At 34.6% G+C, this 11183-nt stretch overlaps 2 long non-coding RNA genes across 2 annotated transcripts; one reads left to right on the top strand and one right to left on the bottom strand.

Moving 5' to 3' along the window:
• Window positions 1-4597: 4597 nt before the first annotated feature.
• On the top strand, window positions 4598-5802 carry LOC110735202. Its single transcript, XR_002514029.1, has 2 exons — window positions 4598-5153; window positions 5277-5802. It is a non-coding gene; the product is annotated as an uncharacterized LOC110735202 (long non-coding RNA).
• Window positions 5803-5819: 17 nt separating this feature from the next.
• On the bottom strand, window positions 5820-10643 carry LOC110735203. The gene is made up of 2 exons (XR_002514030.1): window positions 10319-10643; window positions 5820-9783 (listed from the first exon to the last, which is right to left on the bottom strand). It is a non-coding gene; the product is annotated as an uncharacterized LOC110735203 (long non-coding RNA).
• Window positions 10644-11183: the final 540 nt, after the last annotated feature.

Below are 11183 nucleotides of genomic sequence, written 5' to 3'. Positions count from 1 at the left end.
CACATATATTACAGACACTAATGGGTACGGATAGCCTAAGGTGAAACCAAACTATACCCGTTATATTAAGTTGGTCCACCATATATACAATTCTATAACCATCCCCCTATCACCCGCGCGGAAATCCATCCCCATTAAATAATCCCCACAGGATCCTCGCCAAATCCGTACTAATTTATAGTCTAGAATCACTGATATCCAAACGCCATTGTCTGTACTTGTTTTATGGTTTGGGTTTGGCCCAACAACTTGATTTAAAAAATAAGAAATTTGATAGACGTGTCGCGTACCTAGCAAAAATAACCTTACAAGACCACTACTATGTTGATAGGTAAGAAAGGATCGAATCCAAAGAGACTATGGTTTGACTAATTCAACAGACTCAAATAAATACTAAGCAAGTAACCAAAGTAATAGTGATAATTAATAACCAAAGAACTAATTAAAACGATTAAATGATAAAAATATCTAAGTAATATGACAAATCAAATGATAAAAATATCCAAGATCAAGCATCACCACGAATACAATTAATAATGCAATAGTCGTTCTACCATAACATATAATTCAATTGATTAATGAAGAAAAGTAATTCCTAAATAGTACCAATGATCTTTCCCGAGTTATCAATAGATTCCCTATCACAATCAAGCCTACTTCCGTAGAATTATGTAATTAAAGACTTTAACCACATTACTCTAACTTCCTAATCATCTATTCAACTACTCTCGTGATGAACTTCAAACCCTTAATTGATTTATTCAAGCCCGTCAAAACCCAACTCCAGTTGCAATTAAAACAACGGATTAATACAATACTAATTATCCCTAATCTAATATTGGCATGACACTACAAAATTAAGTCAATATAGCATAAACTAAAATTTGTTGCTATTCACCAAAAATTCGTTACCAACTCTATATAGCAACGAGTTGGAAATGAAAATTTGTTGTTGATAAAAGGCTTCTTAGCTTGTTGTCATGGGATTTTGGCTACCAGTTGCAAAACAATTTTGTTGCAATATTGCATCCATCTAAATATAGTTTCCATGATGGTTGCTGTTTTTGGTGTATTCGTTGCCAACTTTGGCAACAGATTACCATTGGTTGTTGCTAAAATTAGCAACAAATTATTAATTTTAGTTCCTAAAATAGCAACAAATTATTAATGTTGGTTCCTAAAATAGCAATAAATTATTAAAGTTGATTCAAATAAATAGCAACAAATCATAAATATTGGTTGCTATCAACATTCACTACAAGACAAAACCCAATTCCTATTAGCAAATCGGTTCAATCGGATCCCGACCTTTACCAATTTGAAACCTTACTCGAGTCAACTCGGCTCGACTTTGCATGTAAGACTCTTTAAATCCCCAGTCCCAAGAATCGCAATTGGTAGGAGTCAAACTTGTGACCTCAAAGTCACATGGTGAATCTCTTACCAACTATACTAAGTACTATTTGTTTACTTCTATGCATATAATTTATCATAAGTGATTGAAATATTAGAGACGAAATTGAAAAATTTGTTTCTAAATTAGGAACGAAATAAAAAATTTGTCTCTAAATTAGAGATGAAATCGAAATCAGTCTATTTGATGTCATTATAGCAAAAAATAATAAGAAGAGTGTCTTCAAATAATTTTATACATAATAGCAAAAAGTGGCTTACATATAAATTAAAAACAAAATAGAACACAACTTGTTTTCAATGGCAACAAATAAAAAAATACGTTATTATCAAACAACAATAGTTTAGACGACTTGTTTCTAATGGCAAAAATTCAAAAATTCATTGCCTTTGTTTGTTTCTAAATCAATACAAATAAAATATTTGTTTCCATAATTTGTTACTATATGGCAACAAGGGAAAAATATGATGTCATCTAGTAACAACTAGTAATACAATTTGTTTTAAACAGCAACAAATCAAAAACATGTAGCCAATAATTATTAAAAAAACGAAAGCATAAAATGTCGCTTTTAATTAGGCAATAAATTTATATTCGTTGCTATTTAGCAACATTTTAAAAATCAGTTGCCAAACTTAGTTGATAAAAAGCTTTATTTTTGTAGTGTGAGCACAATCCATCAAGCATATCAATTGCAATTATCATAAGAGAATTTAAAGAATTAAATCATGAATTATTCATATTTGGGTTCCGCTAGATCTTAGAATAAGGAAACTACTCACACATATTAATGAAAACAATAACAAGAATTAAAGAAAACATAATTAATAATAAAAGGAATTAAAGAGAATAAGAAAATACCAAATCTTGAATTACGAGAGATAAACGAAGAAACTTGAGTGCATAATCTTGAATTACAATGAAAATAATGTCTAGAGAGAAAACTAAAGTTCTAAGATGATAGATAATAAAATTATAATGCTAAAGAGTATTTATAATAAGGCTAAAATATAGGAATAATTCATTAAAGAATTCAGACTAAATCGACCAGGCATGGGCGTGTCACATAGGACATGCTCGTGCCCAAAGTCAGAATCAATATTTCTTAAATCTCCAGCGAGACATGGGCATGTCAAATTCTGACATGGGCGGGTCTCGTTGAGCCAACTTCACTCGACGAGGCATGGGCATGCCCGCATTCAACACGACCATGCATCCTTAGTACGTAGCTGCTAGCTTGAAACACTCGGCTCGACATGGGCGCGCCTCATATAAAACTTCAAATTCCAACTTCCTGCCTCCTCAAAACACACTTACACGCCCATGTCTTTGTGTGACATGGGTGTCTTTGGATAGAGATTGCCCTTAAATGAATTCAACTTCAAATTTAGGCTTTCTAAGTGAATTGCAAACTATGATCACGATCCGCAACTTTGTAAAATTAAAACCTTCAAATAGCTTCATTAAATCCTAAAATACATCTATCAAAAACAACGAATCTACCCACAAAAGCATAAGATAATCACAACCAAACCAAATCAAGCCAATATGAGCTATGAACAACTAATCTATACTCAAAAACTACCTAAAAAGACCTTAAAATTATGCATATATAATACATAATATATTAAAGTCGCGTAGGACTCTAAACAGCAAAGTTAATATGTGTAATGCAAATGTAGCAAACAAAGTTAATATGTATAGTGCAAATTAGACCTGGTAATCCTGACCCGACCTGATTGACCCGACCCGTAACCCAAAAGTTGACCCAAAATATTGACCCGAAAATGACCCAAACCCGAACTAACCCGACCCGACCCGAACATGACCCGGAGTGACCCAACCCGAATAACCTGACCCGAAACCCGAACTTGACCCGACCCGAAATGACCCAAAACCTGAAGTGACCCGCCCAGATTTTAACCCAAATTGATTGACCCGAATTGAATTGACCCGAATCATAAGTGAATAGGGTGAAATAATGAATTACTTAGTTTAGGGCTTCTTTATTTCCTACGTAATAGGTAGACCTGGAAAACAGGTCATTCAGGTGGCAAACAGGTCAATTCAGGTTGGGTCAAGTACTTTATTTTTTAACGATTATACTTTATTTTTCCAACTATTTTTTTTAAAGTGAATTTATTTTGGTGACTCGACACAAACTTGACCCGAATAGATTCGATCCGAATTGACTCGATCCGAATTTGACCCGACCCGAAATTGGCCCGAAAATTTATCTTAAAAATTGACCTAACTCGAACAAACCCGACCCGAACTTGACCTGACCCGACCCGAACTTGACCCGAAGTGTTGACCCGATTCTGACCCGAAACCCGAATCGATCCGACTCGACCCGAACCCGACCCAGACATTTACTGACCCGAACTTAACCCGACCTAAATTGACCCGACCCGAACCCGATCTGAATGACCTGTTTGCCAGGTCTAGTGCAAATGTGGGGCAGGTCGGGGCGAGTGTGACTTAAAATCCATCCCCATCCTCATCCCTATGGCGGGTACAAGTTCATCTCCATACCCTCCCCACCGCCTATCAAAGTGGAATCCATTAGTGCGGGAATGGGGCGGGTCTCCTATCTAACTCGCCTCATTGACATCCCTAGTTGATAAGAATTTCTTACACAAAAGTGAATAATAATGCTCTAATACAACTTATAATTACAAGAGTGTACTAATTATACTAATAATCCTAACTAATATGTTGACTAGGATTAACTTCATAACAACTTACATTTTTATTCTACATTAACGCTTGGCAATTGAATCTGGTATGTGTCTTTTCTTCAAAAGACCATCTTTTGAATAGCAACGAACTTTACTTGATTATTACATACGCTATCGTCGTTAATACTTGATTTTCTTGGAAGATCAAATGACTTTTTTTTTTGGAAGCCCTAACTGTACTCACTTGTAGCTTTTCATTCTTTAAAAAAAAAAAAATTAGTACTAGATTTTTAGCACCCCTAGCCCCTAATATTATAGTTTGCTACTTTTGGTCCCATATATTTCTTGATATGATACTATGATAGTGGCTTTTCAAGGGCTTTTTAGATTAATAACAGAATCCTGACATACAAGCCATTCACATATAACATATAAAAGTGTATTAGTTCATTTGTTAGGGATAACAAACTCTTAACTATATAGATTAAGCCCAACTACTTATATAATCAAAGCATTTTTTTTAACTGTAATTAGAATTATCCTGCCTTTTTTTTTGTCTCATTTTTGTCAGGATGCAACAAAATTAGAGAGTAATTAGAGGGTATTCAATAAGTATAAGGTACGGTGATCGAGTGGATCGATAAAGCAATATCAGTATAACACCATTTCTTATTTTGATTTTTTTTTTTGGAAAATTTGTCTGGAAGGGACTTATATATGTTCAATATTCTGTCTAGAAGGACCTTATATGTTCAAAGTGATCTAAAATGATCTTATAAGTTTGTTTTGTTGTTTAGAGGGACCTTGACGCCGGATTCGAGCATTTGACTTTTTATCTGGTGTTAACTCTCTGCGTGCATGTCATGTGACATTAAAAAATCACCCTCCCTATTATGTTTTTCCTTCTTTCCCTCAAATTCCCCTTATTTGCCCAGATTTTTTCCCAAATTGTTTCTCTCTCCTCACGAACCAAGGTTCCCTAATCTAATACATTGTGTTCCCTAAATTTTCGAAGAAATTCAAGCAAGCATCTTTCGATTAAGTCCTTTTCGCATCAGGTAAGAACAATGCTTACGTTTTTTTTTTTCAATCCCAATCTTTTAAGCTTAAGTTAAGTTGTTTGGAAAATTGGGGTGTATAATTCAATTAGTTTTGAAATTGTGTTGTTTTTGTTGTTGAAGCATGCTGTTTTTGACTAAACGGAAGTTATTGGCAAGTGCAATTGTGGCCTTCCTCTTGTGCAAAGCACATAATAGACTCATGAAAATCTATGCAGAAGGTTTAAAGCTTGCAAATTTTATAATTTCTTGTCAGGGGAGAAGGGTTGTGACTACAATAAATGGGTTGATGAGGATATTTTGGAGTGGTAGAAGGATGTAACTAATGTTCAACTATTTGAAAAACAAAGATTGACAACTGATATGAGTGTTTTGAAGGCTAGGGTTGCTTGTATGAAACATAAGAAGAGAAGGTTGATTGAGGAACATGAGAAGATGAAGAACATGAGCAATGAAGGTGTTGAAAGATCTCTGATTAGTTATGGAAATTGTGGAATTATATTAATTTGTGTAATTATGTAAATCGTGTGTAGTTTTATTGTGGTGAAGTTATGTGTCTAATTAATTGTAATTGTATTGCAGAGTGAATGAATATATGATGTAATTATTTCAAGATTTGAATGAATCAATGAAGCTCAATTTGCCTTTATTTTTTTTTTTTTTTTGTGTTTTTGAATTTTGTAACATTATTATAGCCACAATGACATATGTTAAAATGGATGTAAATATAAATTTCAAACATATATAGCAGTAGAAAAATTCATGAAATTATCCACAACAAAGTTGAATACGTTGTATCCAAAAGTCACTGAAATTATCCAAAAGTGACTGAAATCATCCAAAAGTAACTGAAATTACATGACAATAAGTTACTTAACCAAAATATCAGTTTTTTTTAGCTAAAGTTAAGATTACATTGCTTGAAAACCCTTCAATTCTATCAGTCATAAGATACACAACTTTGCTGAGATGGTTGTGAGGCTAGTAGAGCATTCATAGAACTTGTATTCTGTCTCTTGCCTTTGGCAGTAGGAGTAGGTTGTTTCTTAGTGTTCTGAGATGCAACAGCTCCCCCAGATGAAGATGATTCTTTTTTCTTCCTCACAGCAGGTCCCCTTCCTGAAGCAGTAGTTAATGGCCTAGATACTACTGCACTTAAAGCCCTAGTTGATAGCCTGAATGCTGCTGCACCAGTACCCTTAGTTGATGCCCTAAATGTTGTTGCATTTCTAATGCCCTGACTATTGTTGCATATCCTGAAGCTCTACCTACAGATGTTCCTGCTGATGAACTAGAGGCTATAACTGTTGTTGATTGAAATGGTCCTTGATTTTTTCTTGTTTAGGTCTCCCACCCTTATTAACAGGACCCTTTGGTTTATCAGGTTTGAAAAAAGAAATACTAGAATGACCCAATTCCCCAAACCTTTTATAGTTGTTCTTTTTTTGGCCTCTTAACATACTTGTCCTTTCGCTCACCTGTCTTTTTCTTTCTTTATTTTCTACAAGGCATGACACTGAATGGTGGGGGTAGTGGTTCAGCCATAGGTACTTTCTGCCATTGCTTTTTTCTAGGCATAGCATGAAAGGGATCGGAGGTGCATAAGTTGCTGCATATGTAGCAATATGGTTGGCAGGGTGAACAAATCTTCATAGTTCAACCATCTCTTTTCTATGCAGGCCAATGCATGCCAGTAGGGGATTCCCATCAGAGTCCACCTATAACACCCATTTCTTTTGTCTTCCAAGTTAGCCACAAATGTGTCCCCATCATCATCAACCTCAAACTCATGCAAGTCAGCTTGGGTTATTCTTATGCTACCAATGTACCATCTTTTGACCCCTCTAAATCATTTTTGCAACAAAGGGCATAATTACTCCTTTAAAGTTTTGTAACCCTTCCCTTTTAGCAAAACATCTCACAACATATTGTCTTATCCACTCCATTAATGACATATTTGGTTTAGCAGCCTCTCTCAACACATTGTTGAAACTCTCACAACAATTGCTTAGCAACATACTAGATAACCCTAGAACTAAACCCATGTCTTGACCAATGGCATACATGAATATCATCTAGGTAATTGAAAGCTGCTGCATTCAATTTTTTTAATCTCGTCCTTGTATGATTCAAAGTGATGATGGACAGAATACACATCCCCAATTGATTTAACGATATACACTGAATAATAAGCAATAACTTATATACAATGCATAACAAAATCTGTTACCTTAGCCGATGACCTTACTGCTTTCCAGAAAACTTCTCTGTATACTTCCCTTGGGAACTTGTTCTTAAAGTTGGACCATATATGCATGTCTACAACAATATCTTTTCTCGGTATTGGGAATTACTTTGTTAAATGCATCAAGTAGTAGACCCTATTGAAATAACATTTTTAAGTTAAATGATGAACATAAATGAGAGATAAATTAAAGTGTATAAGTAGAAAGACTAACCTTTTGCCTATTAGACATAAAGGTAACATCATATTCAATCTCTTAAACCCATGTTACTGCTTGTGCATCTTAAGAAATTTCAGCCACTAAGAATTCTAGGAACCAGGCCCATGTATCTGCATTTTATGTTTCCACTACAGTCCAAGCTACTGGAAAGATGTTATTGTTTTCATCCTTTCCAACAGCTGTCAACAATATCCTAGAGAAAAGCCCTTACATATGAGCACCATCAACCCCTAATATTAGCCTGTAACCTGCCATGAAACCCTCTTTGTAGGGTTGTAGGCAAATATAAATTCTCTGGAACAAAGGAGGTGGGTTTTCAATACCGTACCCACCAAGTACCACTGTAGCATTTCCTGGGTTTGATTTCCTAATGGACTCTACAGTTATTTTATGACTCTTGTTGTGCAAAAAATTGTAATTATAACCATTCTCAATTTCTTGATGTTGTAATGCCTTCCTAAACACCTTCCCAGATAGAAAATATTAGGCCTAAAGTGAAGGAAATCTTCTTCATAAAATCTACAGTTGGATTGAAAACAAGATATTGAATTTCATCATCATTAAATCCAGGTATTTCTGTCAGCTCATCATCACTTTCATTAAGATCCTCATCACTCACTAACAATATATTTCCTTGTTCATCTCCCTCAGCCTCCTTGTTCTTAGTCTTAAGCCCCACTAAACTTCTTTTCACAATCTCACTAACCTGCAGATCTACATTAGCTGCAAATAAATAGATCATCAGCATCTTGATCCTCATAATCATCCTCACTTAAAACCAAAGCAGACTCCCTAGCATCAAACTCTGACTCTAATTCATCATCTTCTCCAACAACATCATCAACCTCAACTTCAAGAATGGGATGTAAAGAATGCTTCCTTAGTCTCCTTTTGGGTTTCAATCGTTTCATCAGAGTAGATTTAAGTGTGTCAAAGTCATAAGAATTTCAAAGAGGAGTACTTTGAGATGCTTGGGTGGGTTAAATTTCAATCTGAGGTTAGTTTCGGATTGGTTTGAGCTTCGGATTGGTTTGAACATACTTTTTTAATTCTAAGTCTTCTTTTAGGTTTCACATGATCAGAAGCTGGAGTATATGTTGTTTAAATGATGAGACTTGTGGAAGAAGAAGGAGAAGATTCAAATTTTTGATAAGGTTTGAATGAGCTGCTTAGGGATGGCAACGGGTCAGACCCGAAGCGGATTATGCTAAATCCGATCCGGCCTTCGACTCCGACTTTGATCCGACCCGAATCCTAGTTTCTTTTGTTAATTAATATACTTTGAGAAATTGGGCTATTTGGGCCTTATTACCCACACTCAATGCCACCATGACCCACACAAAAATCCACTATCTATCGGAATCGGATTCAGATAACCCGTCAGAGTCTGACATTTATCAGAGTCGGATTTTTTGTAGGACCGACTCCGACCCTCCTCTGACTCAGAGTCAAATTATTTTAACGGAGTCGCACTCGGATTACTTTTTTCTCGGACTCGGAGCGAATTTTTTTTACCTCAGATCAGGGCGGAGTAGGGTCGGATCCGGACTAGATTGCCATCCCTAGAGCTGCAGTTAGGACCTTTTATGGACTTACAATGCAAAGGGATAAGGAAGTAGATCTAGGGTTTTGAATAACATCTTTTAACGGGGCCCCACTTCCAACATTGCTTCCATGTGTTGCTGAGTCACTTCTTAGTGAATCAGAAATTAAAAAAACTACCCAAACTACTAGACCCCCCATCAGAAGAATCTGTGTAAACTCCCACCCTATCAGGTCCATACATCAGCAGTCTCCTATCATCCTCAACAATTGGATCCTCATGCACTACATATAAATGGTACCATCCATCATCCTTTCTAGAAAACAGAAATTCGATAATGTCTTCATCACCTTATAATTGTTGCCTACCATTAAACCAAGTGTGACTATCCTTCCTAAACCAAAGCTGACCCATATGTTTGTAGCCTAACTCTGTCTTAACCCCATGCACAAATTCAAAGTAACAAACCTCTTCCACATTAGGATGTAATGACCAACCATAATAATCACTATCACCCTTCTCATAGGTGGTCACCCCCTTTCTAGTCACAAATTTACCCCCATAGAACAACCAAATGTTAATAGGATCCATCACTTTATAAGCTGGGTATTTATATTTAAACCTGAATTAAAAGAAGAATGAAACTAATTAAACACCACACAACAACCTAATCCATACAAAACATCAACTTAAATTACCCTATCATCAAGTTCAATACTTGAAAAACTAATTTTTACAACAATTCTAACCAAACAAAACACACAGACCAAAAATAAACCAAAAAAAGGCAACTTTTCAACATACAAAAATTTTCAATTAAAAAATCAACAATAAACAAATACTTTCCCAGATTTCAACATTAAACAAATATTCAATTCATGAATCCAATCAACATAAAGTAATTCAACACAAACGCATGCAACCATTCAATTTTGGTTTGCAAATATCAACAACATTGCAAACCACGGCAATATTAAGTTTAATTTTGTTTATTTACCTAGTTTTATAGATTTTTTGGACAGAGAAGATAAATTCCTTCCCACTTTTTTGCCCCTTTTTCCCTTTTGCCATTGGAGACCAATAAAAGATAAAAAAATTGAAGTACAAAAGAGGAAATGAAAATAACATATGAGAGAGAATGAAGAAGATATTCGTACCTGGGCCAAGAAAGTCCTCTCTTCTCTAACTCTAATTCAATTTGGTAGATGAGAGAATAATTTCTGGACTTAATCTTCACTCTTTTATGTATTATTCCTCAGAGAATACCAAAGGAGAGAGAAATTTAGGGGATTAGAAGAGAGAGAAAGAAGAATGGAGAGAAAACATGAAAAAATTAGGAATGGGTAGTTTTTGTAAGTCACATGACAATCATGTGACTAGTCAACGCCGGAGTAAAAAAGTTAATTACCGGAATGTGACGTTTAGGTCCCTCTAAACAATAAAACAAGCTTATAAGGTCCTTTAAACCACTTTGAACATATAAGGTCCTTCCAAACAAAATAGTTAACATATAAGTCTCTTTCAGACAATTTTTTTTTTCTCTTTAATTTCAGCGACATTTGTGCATTAGAGGAATGTAACTTCATTTTGCAATATTTTTTGTTATCTTGTGATTTCCTTTGTAGTTCAGAAAATAAGTTGACTTATTATTAGCTTATTCACTCATATGACAATATTCTAACTTGCATAGACTCCATATTAAGGTAGTTATATACAATGGTGAGTATAGCAACTTTTATAAGTAGGTTCAAATTATAAAAATTAAATTTATTCAACTAAAATAAATTTAATTATATGAATCATTAAAAAAACTTTTAAATGCATTTTTCTATTGACTTAAAAAACAAATATAATTCAGTGAGAAATAACAATGTATTTTGTTATGAAATTAATTATGAGCACAATTTTATTTTATTAATAATTAATTCGGTGTACATAAATGTTTTCTATATTCATATAATTAATACGGTAACTCTAATATATTTATATAGTATTATATATATTTAATTTAAGCTTGCGTAA

This window comes from Chenopodium quinoa, unplaced genomic scaffold (assembly GCF_001683475.1).
Source record: "Chenopodium quinoa cultivar QQ74 unplaced genomic scaffold, ASM168347v1, whole genome shotgun sequence".
Lineage (NCBI taxonomy): Eukaryota > Viridiplantae > Streptophyta > Magnoliopsida > Caryophyllales > Amaranthaceae > Chenopodium > Chenopodium quinoa.
Note: the sequence above shows the minus strand (reverse complement) of the source record. Positions and strands in the feature narration are given on the sequence as shown.